The sequence below is a fragment of the Haemaphysalis longicornis genome, unplaced genomic scaffold (assembly GCF_048455015.1).
Source record: "Haemaphysalis longicornis isolate Haplotype H1 unplaced genomic scaffold, Haemaphysalis longicornis Haplotype H1 scaffold_7, whole genome shotgun sequence".
Lineage (NCBI taxonomy): Eukaryota > Metazoa > Arthropoda > Arachnida > Ixodida > Ixodidae > Haemaphysalis > Haemaphysalis longicornis.
In genome coordinates this window covers 188,874,797-188,885,753 of record NW_027526422.1, presented here as the reverse complement: position 1 = coordinate 188,885,753, position 10,957 = coordinate 188,874,797, and positions in this window count along the sequence as shown.

Genomic DNA, 10,957 nt, shown 5'->3' with positions numbered 1-10,957 from the left:
TCGCTCGGTTTAGGCCTGACAAAAAACAAAACAAAAAATCGCGTCGCCCGGAAATGGGTAGAGAAGCGTAAAGGCTGACGGGGTACGTCGTCTGCTCCCGCGACTTCCGGTTCTAGAGCTGCGCTGGCATCCCGCAGCCGGCGGCTTTCACGCGCGTGTGTGGGTGTTGCGTATTTGTCACAAAGTTGTTACCTTTCAGAGACGCCCCTGGTAGCATCCATCGTAGTTATCGTTGAAGGCGCGCTGTTTGAGCGTTTTCTTTCGGTGGCAACCGACAAACAATCCGCACACACGCTCGTGAAAGCCGCTGGCGGCGGAAGGCCAGGAGCACTCGGGCAGGAGCAGACAACGTACCCGTGAGCCTTTGCGCTTCCACCGCTTGCTACTGACCCGCTACCGGCGCGCATTTTTAGATGCGACTGCATCTCATTCACTCGCCTTGTCCCTGCATCCGGCGTCGTCGGCGTTGTCGTCGGCGTCCGCCCCTCCGCCGCTCACCCCCTCTCCTCTCCGATGCCCCTCTGTCGCGAGGGGCATAGGATTGGATTCAAATGGATTGGCTCGGCTTTGCTTGGATTGGATTGGATTGGATTTGGATTGGATTGGATTAAAGTGGATTGTGTTGGATTGTGTTGCGTCATAGCCGCGGCCGACGCACTGGCGCCGGCGCGTCCCCTCACCGTTATGCGCGCTATAAAACGCGGTGCCTGCGCCGCTCCGCTCCATCGTTCCAGCGCCGTTCCTCCGCTGTCCAACGCTGCAACGTGAGCCCCCTATGCGTCGCATCTACACAGGGGTTCCCGCGAGGGGAGGTGGGAGTTTTTTGTTGTCTGTTGTGGCGAGCATAGGATTGTGAAGAGCTGCTGCACGATGGCAAGCTCACGGCCAACTTTCAACGATAAGTTAATTGAAGAAGTGGAAAAGAGCCCGGTATTATGGAACCTGGCCCTTCCTGCAAAATAGAACCAACAAAAGAAAGACGTTGAATGGTGCCTCATCGCGCTGTTGCTCCGATCAACAGGTAAGGTACTCGAACAACCGATATCTTCAATTAAAAATGAATTGCACGGCATACACTGTAGTTTTAATCACGGCTGCTGCCGCAGTGCATTGAAGTCCGCTTAATCTTTTCGTCATGTTCAACCTGCGCCCTTTTGGCGGCGCTATGTTTTCGTGCTTCGAGTTGCGTACGCCTGCACTGCACGTCCCGCAAGGCTTGTTTTATTTATTTTAACTACAAGTGATAGGCATAATAGAATGAATGTGATTAGTCCTTCATAGCTTTAGTCAATGTCCTAATTACCGAGATCCAAATTATGTACGGGATCGCCAAACACGATCTCATACTATGATACTATACTTTGCTCCCACGCTGATCATTTTTGTATTTTATTTTCTCAGTGCCCAAACTCAAGAGGCGGTGGAAGAACCTGAAAGACGCGTTCCGGAGAATTTTCAAAATCAGAAACCCCGTCTTGAAGAGCGGCGCAGCAGCTGAAGAGGCCGAATTCTCCGACAGTAATGAGAAAAACAGCGCTTACGCCGAAGTGGTCGCACCCAGCAACTGCGATTACTTTAGGAAAGCTGCCGCAGAATTAGCAGGGCCTTCAGCCTGGCAGCACGATTTCCGCGCTCCATCACCAGCAAAATGAAATCCACACACCTCTGTTAACGACACAAAACGACAAAACCAACGACAAAACCCTATTGGCGCCTTTTTGCGCGCGCACGCTCGTTCTGCGCAAGCGCGAAGTGCGGAACTGCCTACCTGTTGAACTGAATTGATGAACTGTTAAATGAACTGATAATTACTATTCAAAAGACGCCACCAACTGCTTTTTCATTGAATTATAGCAACGGGATGTAATAGTAAATTGTATTTCGTTATCTTTTTCGCATTCGTAACTGTAAACAAAAAGCATTCTCGCCCCGCTCCCTTAGTTGCCAACGGCCGGGCAACAACCCGTCGCTTGTCGCTGCATGTGGTTACATCGGCGGGCGAAAAGTCATGCGGCAGCGACAACTTGTCGCGATCTCTTGTCGCGTCGCTGGAAAAAATCGCTCCATGTGGTTACGCCTTTAGAGCGGACATTTCTCAAGGGCGTGACCTCGAAGTTGCTCTTAAGGGCCTTCAACAAGGGTCTTGAAGTGACTTGGCCGAGAACGTTTTATCGTCATCCAAGCTGCCGTCGCTATCAATGCTACTCGGGTTTACAAAAATTAGGGGACAGTCTGATGAAGGTTTGTTTGGGGCAAGCAAGCGCGCCTGATTCGGTTAATTCGCTTTCCTAAGAGGACGCAAATCGCTCTTGCATGGTCTGTATAACGTGGGCGCATCAGCTTGTTTTCTTTCAGTGTTTATCGTCGCTTCCTTTTATCGACGCGGCACCTGTTCTTTCACTAGCGCCGCGGCTGATTTCAGGGGCCATGCACACGCACAGATACGCACTAACGCCCTCGCACCAAGCCACGCAACACGGCTCCTCCACGGTCCCGCACTGCGTGCGCACGCACGCACGCACGCACGCACGCCGCGTCCTCACTTCACGCGCGCTCTTCTTTACCCGCTGCGACATCGTTCGCACTCCCATTTCTGCACTATCGTTCGTTTACGCAGTTCGTTCTCTTTCATACCCTCCGGAATACGTACCCAGATTTCTTGTGGTTGACTCTCCTGGCGCTTGCGCACTAAAAGATTAGGAAAAATACTTGACGGGACCCTGCAACGCCTCCGATAAACGCTTTCCCTCTTTCCTTAGCGTCTGGAAGCACTGCGAAAGCTATTGGCGGTGAGATGTTTGAGTGGCGCCCCCTGGCTCTGACGTCGGCTTAGGGACTCGCGCTGCTGTCGTCTGCTACACTCCGCTTGTAAGAGGCAGCAGTGCCAGTGCTAGAAATCGCTCGCTTTGATGCTTTGGTGTATTACAAAGCGTATTTCCAGTAATTCCGTTATTGTACACGCTTCTGATACCTTTGAATAATTTCAAGCTGTATCGCGCACATGTTTGCAACGCACGAGGAGAGCATCGGTAATCGCTCGATCGTGTTTAACTCGTCCTTTCTAGCCCATTCGCGAGGTTCCTTACTCAGACCCTTCGATAAGTATTCAAAATGCGAAGGCTTCCCTACAGTATTTTTGAGATGTGCTTATGAAGACTCAAGATTCTAATGCTACGTACCAAGCAGCGGGGCATTACACGTGCATCGCACAGCAGGAAATAAAGCGGCAGTGTTCTATTTCTTCCGTTGTTGACTTGCATCAGATGAATGTTTCTTTCGGTGCACAACGGTGTAATTTTTCTTCACCGTCACGAACACTTGTTAGGAGACTTGGGAATGTTTGGGAGGCTCAGAAAGTTCGTGTGGATAATTTCGTCAGACCGTGTGGAAAACATTCCCTGCTTCACAAATTAGCTTTCGTTATGGCTGCGTGCAAGAAGGCGCATATGTGCAGCGTTCGTTGTTTATTCCCATGGAAATACAATGAGAAGGTGTTTGCTACGCCACCACGATCGCGCCCCACGCAGCGTTGTGAAGAGTACTCGAAGGCGTCTTTTGTGCTCCGAATTTATCGTTATCATACCGAACTGACTCTCAACCCCAGCAATAATGACATGATTACGGTGTTGACGGCTTGATATACTCGCTAACGAACGCAATAAATAGTATACGGGCATATATTACAAGAATTGAAACCGATGAATATGTCCAAGCAGCTCTTTAATGTTTCTCAACCCTTCCAGGCGTAGCAAACAAATCCTGGTCTACTGTATGGCGTTCTATGAATAGACCCGGCCCACTAATCAGCTCGATTTTGCGGTTTATTTAAATAAACTTCTGTCGTCTTGTCCACCGTGTCCTCCTCCTCCTCTTGAGTGAAGTTTTCCTATAACGAATATCTGAATATCTTCAAGATATTGCTGTGGAAAATGTACCGAAATATCACTCCACGTCTGAGCAAATATAGTGTTAACTTATCATTACCGTAGACGCGACTCGTTTTGCTGAATAAACCTCAATACTGCGTTAGAAGCCTGGTAAAAACCCAACACGTGCCTATACACACAGTGGGTTATTTGGAACTCATCCTACAATTTTTGCAGCCCATAGTTCATGTCGGCATATTTTAATGCCACGAAAACGTAAAGTGATGTGATACAATACTTTCGAGCGTTAGGCAAGGTTGCAAAAACTGTTTTACCTTACCTATGATTACCGGGAATCGCAGTGTCTTCTGCCAGAGCCAACAGCCCCGAAGGCCTGGAATTTGTTCCGTTCTTGTATTTCCGCTGTTCTCGGTTATTAGCAGCTGGCTCTTCCCTTTGTTCGAAAGAGTGCTAAATACAGACGCTGACGCCTAGCTTCGACTCGCCGCGCTCCGCACAGGACCGGCTTCGCAAGGAATGGGCGACGCCGTCAATGTTTCTTCCGTAGCGGCATCCAAAATTATACTTTAACTCACGCCTTGAGCTAGTGCATGCGATTTTAAGTCTAATATTATGATAAAAAGTTACGCACATGCAAAATGTCGCGCGGACAAGCACCAGACGTCAACCGAGCGCTAAGAAACAGCACTGAGAGCGAGCCAGAAGAAACAGACGACAAATGCGAGAATCCCTAAGCCGACGTCACGGAGGCACGCTTCGCAGCGCCGCCCGTGGTGGCGCTCACCGCCAATAGGTATCGTTAGCACAGACCGGCCTGCGTGATTTTCTCGTCGCAGCGGAGGCGGCTTCGACGTCTGATTTGTATTTATAGCTTTCTTTTTAAACTGGCTATCGAATACTTACATTGCTGCAACACCGCTGTATTGACGTGATTCCAGCGGTCAAAGAAGGCCAAGACCACGAAAAAGATAAAAAATGGCAGCAGCATCTCCACTTCCTGGATGATGGCGAGGGTGCAGAGTACGGGGACTCGAAATGACATCCAAGTTGCGCCCGGAGTGACATCTCATTTGCGTCCGACCGTTATTCGATTTGAGACTGCAACTCACTGCAACTCACTGCAACTGCAACTGCAACTCACGGCTCAAATCGAATTTCGCTTGATTTTCGCTTGACGATGGTGTGCACGCGGATGGACGCGGACGGACATTGGGAGGTCCTAAGGTACTCCGCACCGTTACAGGCGAGGGAGTAAGCCGTTTGACTCTCGGGTATTAACTCACGGTCCTAGCTCAATGGGTAAGACGACTGACACTAACACTGTCTGGTCTGCCAGACACAGGGTCGATTCCTGCCGGTGCTTGTGTGATCTTTTGCGATTGTAAATGCTATGCGCACGGACGCGGACGCACATTGTGCGGCCCTAAGGTACTCCGCACATAAAATCTAAGTAATCTGATGTGCATAGAGGAGTAATTTTTGGCTGAGGCGTCCCGTTGCATTTTCTGTTGAGGAGTACCACCGTGGGCTACCGCTTTCCATAGTTACCGACAAAGCAGGCGCTTGAGAGTCTATCGGAGTAGAGACAGTACAGACATGTAGGAATGCGACCAGAGTTGCAACTGTGTTGTCTCATTGCTATCGTAATGACGTTATTCCGACTGTTGGAACTTGCTGTAAGTGGCTTTCATCTGCCGGTTACGGTGTGCGCGTACAGTCGTTGTGAACATTTTCTAGGCCACACAAAAGGATTTTGCGCAACAAATATTTCAAAGCAGAAGCTGAGCGTTTAACTAGGGTAAAAATACGTTATAACAATAAGGAAGATAATTGTTTTATCCAGCTTTCTGGCTAAAACATTTCAGCCTAGCTCGAGAGGCCAGCTTCTGGTAGAGGTTTTCCTGGCCTATGCACTTTTGGCATGGCCTAGGAACTATTGACAAAGACTGTAGGTGCTACGGTATGAGGAAGCTCTTGCGATACACCATTGCCCTGCATAATTGTTCCTTGGAGTGCTTGTGTTTTGCGGTTGTCTGTGGGCCAGTGTTACTGTCTCGGCACTGTTTCCAACGTGTTCTCTTTCTCTGCTTTGATTTCATTATGCCTCCTCATTTCGTCAAGCTCGACCGTGGAGCGGCATTGCATTTTTGCCTATCTTTTTACTAGGAAAAACCAATAGAAAGAGATAAAGATTCTTGAAAAATAAGTTCCTCAGTATATTTGATTTGATTGTAGGGTTTAACGCGCCGACGCAACGTAGGCGTTGAGGCGCGCCGTAGTGGAGGGCTCCGGATTAATTTTGACCACCTGGGGATCTTTAACGTGCGCCGAAATGTCGTACACACGGGCGTTTTTGCTTTTCGCCTCCATCAGAAAAACGGCCGCCGCGGCTGGGAATCGAACCCGCGACCTCGTGCTCAGCAGCGCAACGCCTTAGCCACTGAGCCACCGCGGCGGGTTCCTCAGTATATTGTTTTCTCCTTAGGTTAATACCAATAGGCAGAAACATGCCAGTAAACTCGCCAATGGTTCAAAGTGTGCAACACCGGGGCCCACAGGATGAACTGAACGTGACTTCACATTCAGCCTGCGCCGCTGTATCATGGACCAAAATGCGGACCTTAAATACCAGTTACAGTAGCAAAACCACAACCTTGACAGCGCCAGTATTAGATGGAGAAAAACTTGGGGGCGATAATTGCAATATTTTGTTCGGGGATGTTTTTATTTGGCCCTGGTGGTACAGCTGCTCTTCGCAGAATGTACTGGACCGAAGGGCAGATGGGTACTAGGGCAGGCCGCCCTAGACAACGACGAAGGAGAAAAACTCGGAACGAGAACTCCTTACCGAGCCAAGGTTCGTGTCTGGGAAAAGAAATCACTAAAAAGAAAGTGAAAGAAGGCTGACCGTTGTTTTGTCAAGGAAGAAGGTCAAGGAGAAGGGCAAAAAAAAAAAGATGAGGATGACGGCCGCGGTCCACAGTGCTAGTTTGCTTCTTATAAATTATACAGAAAGAAAATACCAATATGAAGTCGGAAGAAAAGGCACAGAGATAATGCTTCTTCCAGAAAAGTTCATGTCGTGTCCGTTTTTCCGCCTTTTCTTTTACATTGTTCAGAACACAGGACGTAGCGGCAGGGCTGCTGACACCTCGCCTTGCTCCAGGGCGGATGAGGTCGCTTCCGTATGACTTGTGGGACGTCGGGGCTTACGCCGCGTCGTCTCTTGCCGAGCCGTGAAGGTCTCTCGGGACCCGCCAATCACTGCTATCGACGAGCCAAGCCTTCCCGTCTTAGGGCCCGGAACGACCACCGGCGCTTCTCCGGAGGAGCCCAGAGCGCGTTTGGCACGTTTCGCCATTTCTTCGAGGATCCTGAAATCTTCGCCAGCCGCCCCGAATCTCGCCGTTGGGCCTTTTCCACTCTCGTTGTTCGCAGGATTTCGCCGTAGGGGGAGAGAATGATATACTCGCGGCTCGCTACACGCTACCGCCTTGAAATAGCAATCTGTATGAGAGCAGCTATTAAGATCGAGTCTCCGAAAAACGTTTTTGGTATAGTGTTTACGGACCCGTCTTCTCTCTCCTTCCACTCTGGGAAGTCATTGAATCACATAAAACTACGACACTCGTAAATACAGGTGGGACATATTAGGGTGAAAGCCTTAAATGCTCCATTCTGTGAGAAGGCCGAATTCTTTCTGCTGTTTTATACTAATTATCCCGCCAAAAAATTGCTGCCGCTGTAATAGTAAATAAAAAGAACTTCACCATCCCTCCCTAAATACAGCTGATGGAGGCGCGGAAGCTTTCTCGCATCAGAACTGCGTCATAAGTGCGTCAAAACTTTCGCCAAAAAGTGCGTCCAATCGATCGTTAAACCTTCAAAGACCTAAATCGCAAATGAAGAAGAACGCATGCGATGATATCTTGCGCATTACGTAAACGCATCTACGAACGATCTAAGTGTATACCGATACGGGTTATTGAGATAAAGGTATACTATGGTAACGGATGAATGGATACCTTTATTGTTAAAATGGAAAGGAAAGAGCACCAGCATGCGTAGTTTGTCTCGCATAAGAGTAGACACCGGAACACCTGACGGTGTGCGGGTGTGGGGAACAGGGAACACATGCAGACAGGATAGGGAGGAGAGAGAAAAGGGGAGGATACATATATACATCTATACAAGACTAAAAATAACATATATGTACAATATACACAAGAATAGTTAACGTTATATGTACACCTTATTCGTGATTGATGTGTGTATTCTCTTATCCAGAACAGTTACGTTTTAGCGATTTTAAATTAACCGTTTTGGCACAATGGATGCCCGGTTTCACGCTCGCGCCGTTGTCCAACCATTAGACCAACCGATAGACCAACCGATAGACCAACCGGTCTATAGGGTAATGCATTAGTTTTTTGAAATGATGGCATCAGTCCCACTAAGAAAGCTGTCTCTTTAAAAAGTACATGAATGATCCAATGAGATTTGAAAACGGGTCTGCACAGCAGCAGACCGGCTCTCCACCAACTGTGCTATCTATGTACGTTGCCAGCATAGAAGAAAAATTTTTGTCGTGGTTTTTTCTTTCGTTATGGCACATACACAGTTGGGGGGTTTTACCAGAATTCGGAAGCCGTGACGCAAAATGTGCCCCTTTCACAAAATTCCCAAAACTGTGAACTGGAATCATAAAAGTGATTCAATAGTGCGTGCCACGTGACACCCGAAAGTGGTGGCATGGGAATAGCACCAGTGCACATCAGCCACGCAGAACCCTGATTTTGGGGAAGTGTCAGTCTGGTGACTGTCGTAATTGACGCCATAAGACGAAGAAAAGGAAGCGAGTAAAGTGACGCATACATGGTATAGCACTCCACCCCATTTTTAGAAGGATAAGAATGGGGTGGAGTGCATTCGGCAGGTATTTACAAATAATGAATGGCAGCCTACCATTGTACATGAAGGTGATAGTTGTGACAGCTTCGTATTACCGGTAATCACGTATACGGGGCAAAAACTACTTGGAGGCTTACCAAAATAGGTTCAAATCAAATTTAAGACGACTCCGTGAGCAATGGAACGGAAGATGATAGGTGTAACATTAAGGGAGAAGAAGAGAGCAGAGTGGGTCAGAGAACAAACGCGTGTTACGGACATATTGGTACAAATTAAGAAGAGATGGACATGGGCAGGGAATGTAATGCGAAGGCAAGGTAACCGTTGGTCATCAAGGATAACAGAGGAGATCCCTAGAGAAGGCAAGCTTGGCAAGGGGGCGGCAGAAAGTTAGATGGGCAGATGCGATCAAGTTTTCAAGTGGAAATTTGAGCGCAAAAATTCGACAAAGACACAGAAAGACCAGACGGGACTAGCGCTCACTTACAACTGTGTTTATTTTGCTGAAGGCATCGAAGTATAAGAGTCGACGGAGCAGATTATCACGTTTTTAAAAGATCCAAAAACGCTTGCTCTCTGCCACGCAAACATACCGAAGTGTCGCTAACACACTTGTCACCCATTTTCCTGATATGATAAGCCGCCATTAAATATCAGGAAAACGGGTGACAAGTGTGTTAGCGACACTTCGGTATGTTTGCCTGACAAATAGCAAGCGTTTTTGGATCTTTTAAAAACGTGATAATGGGCTCCGTCGACTCTTATAGTTCGATGCTTTCGGCAAAATAAACGCAGTTGTAAGTGAGCGCTAGTTCCGTCTGGTCTTTCTGTGTCTTCGTCGAATTTTCGCGCTGAAATTTCCACTTGAAAACATGAACAAACTTGCCCAACAACAAGTTCTATTAAGATGAGATCAAGAAGTTTACGGGGGTAAATTGGTCGCAGTTAGCACAGGACCGGGATAATTGGAGATCCATGGGAGAGGAATTTGCCTTGCAGTGCCCATACAAAAATGCCTTCTGGGCATCTATTGAAAAATGTATGGTGAGCTATGGCCGCCTATGGGTCTCTATGGTCACCCATAAAAAGGCATAAATTAGGCTATAGCCAGCTATTGAAGTTTTTATAGATCCTGCACTAAATACTGTACACCATACAATTCTTTTTAGACGATTATAGAACATCCTAGTGTGTTTAGTCTATACAGTCACAGCTATTCAGGTTACTGTAGCCAGCTAAATAAATATGTATGGCATTAGTTCTATAGACCAGCCGCGGCAAAGCTCTTTTGGCTGGCTATAGACCATTGTTTAGCTTTGAGTCTACAGACTTGAAACCATTCAGCTGTTATTTGCCAGCTATTGAAAAGAGTTCGTCCTAAAGCTACAGAGCGAAAGCCATAAAAGCTCATTCGGGTGGCTATAGGCCGTTGTTTCGCTCTAAGTCCACAAGCTTGAATCCATTCAGCTGTCTTTTGGCAGCTATTGAAAAGAGTTCGTCCTAAAGCTACAGAGAAAAAGCCATAAAAGCTCATTTGGCTGGCTATGGGCCGTTGTTTAGCTCTAAGTCTACAAACGTGGAACCATAGGGCTGTCTTCTGCCAGCTATTGGAGAGAATTTGCTTTAGAGCTAGAGAGGCAGCCATAAAAGCTTCTGCGGCTGGGTACAGTACAATATATAACTGTAAACCTTTAGACGTGTGATAATGAAGCAAAATTTTGCCGGCATTAAGAAAGCGTTTGGCGCAGAACTTACAAACCTGCATTTAAAGGCTTCTTTCGCTAACTACATAGTAACATAAGGCTCCAAGTCTCCAGCCGCTAATCGAAAAGTGTTCGAAAAGCCTATTCGAGCAATCATTAAATCCTATTCTGCTGGTTTCAATATGACTTACGACGCGAAATTCATATACTCATGATTTACCTAGCTACATCTACAACACAGATTGGATAACATGATAAGGTTGATCGGCCGGTTATATGAGCGTGATTGTTCAATAAGGTTAGGTACTTATTATACCAATAATACGGGAAAAGTACAATTAAAGGAAGCTACTGATTAACGCTCGAAGTCAGGTTGCAACTTTGGATACTGCGCGTCGGCAAAGCTTGCAAATGAACGTTGACCGAAAGACGTATAATTTCGGAGAATTCTTCCTC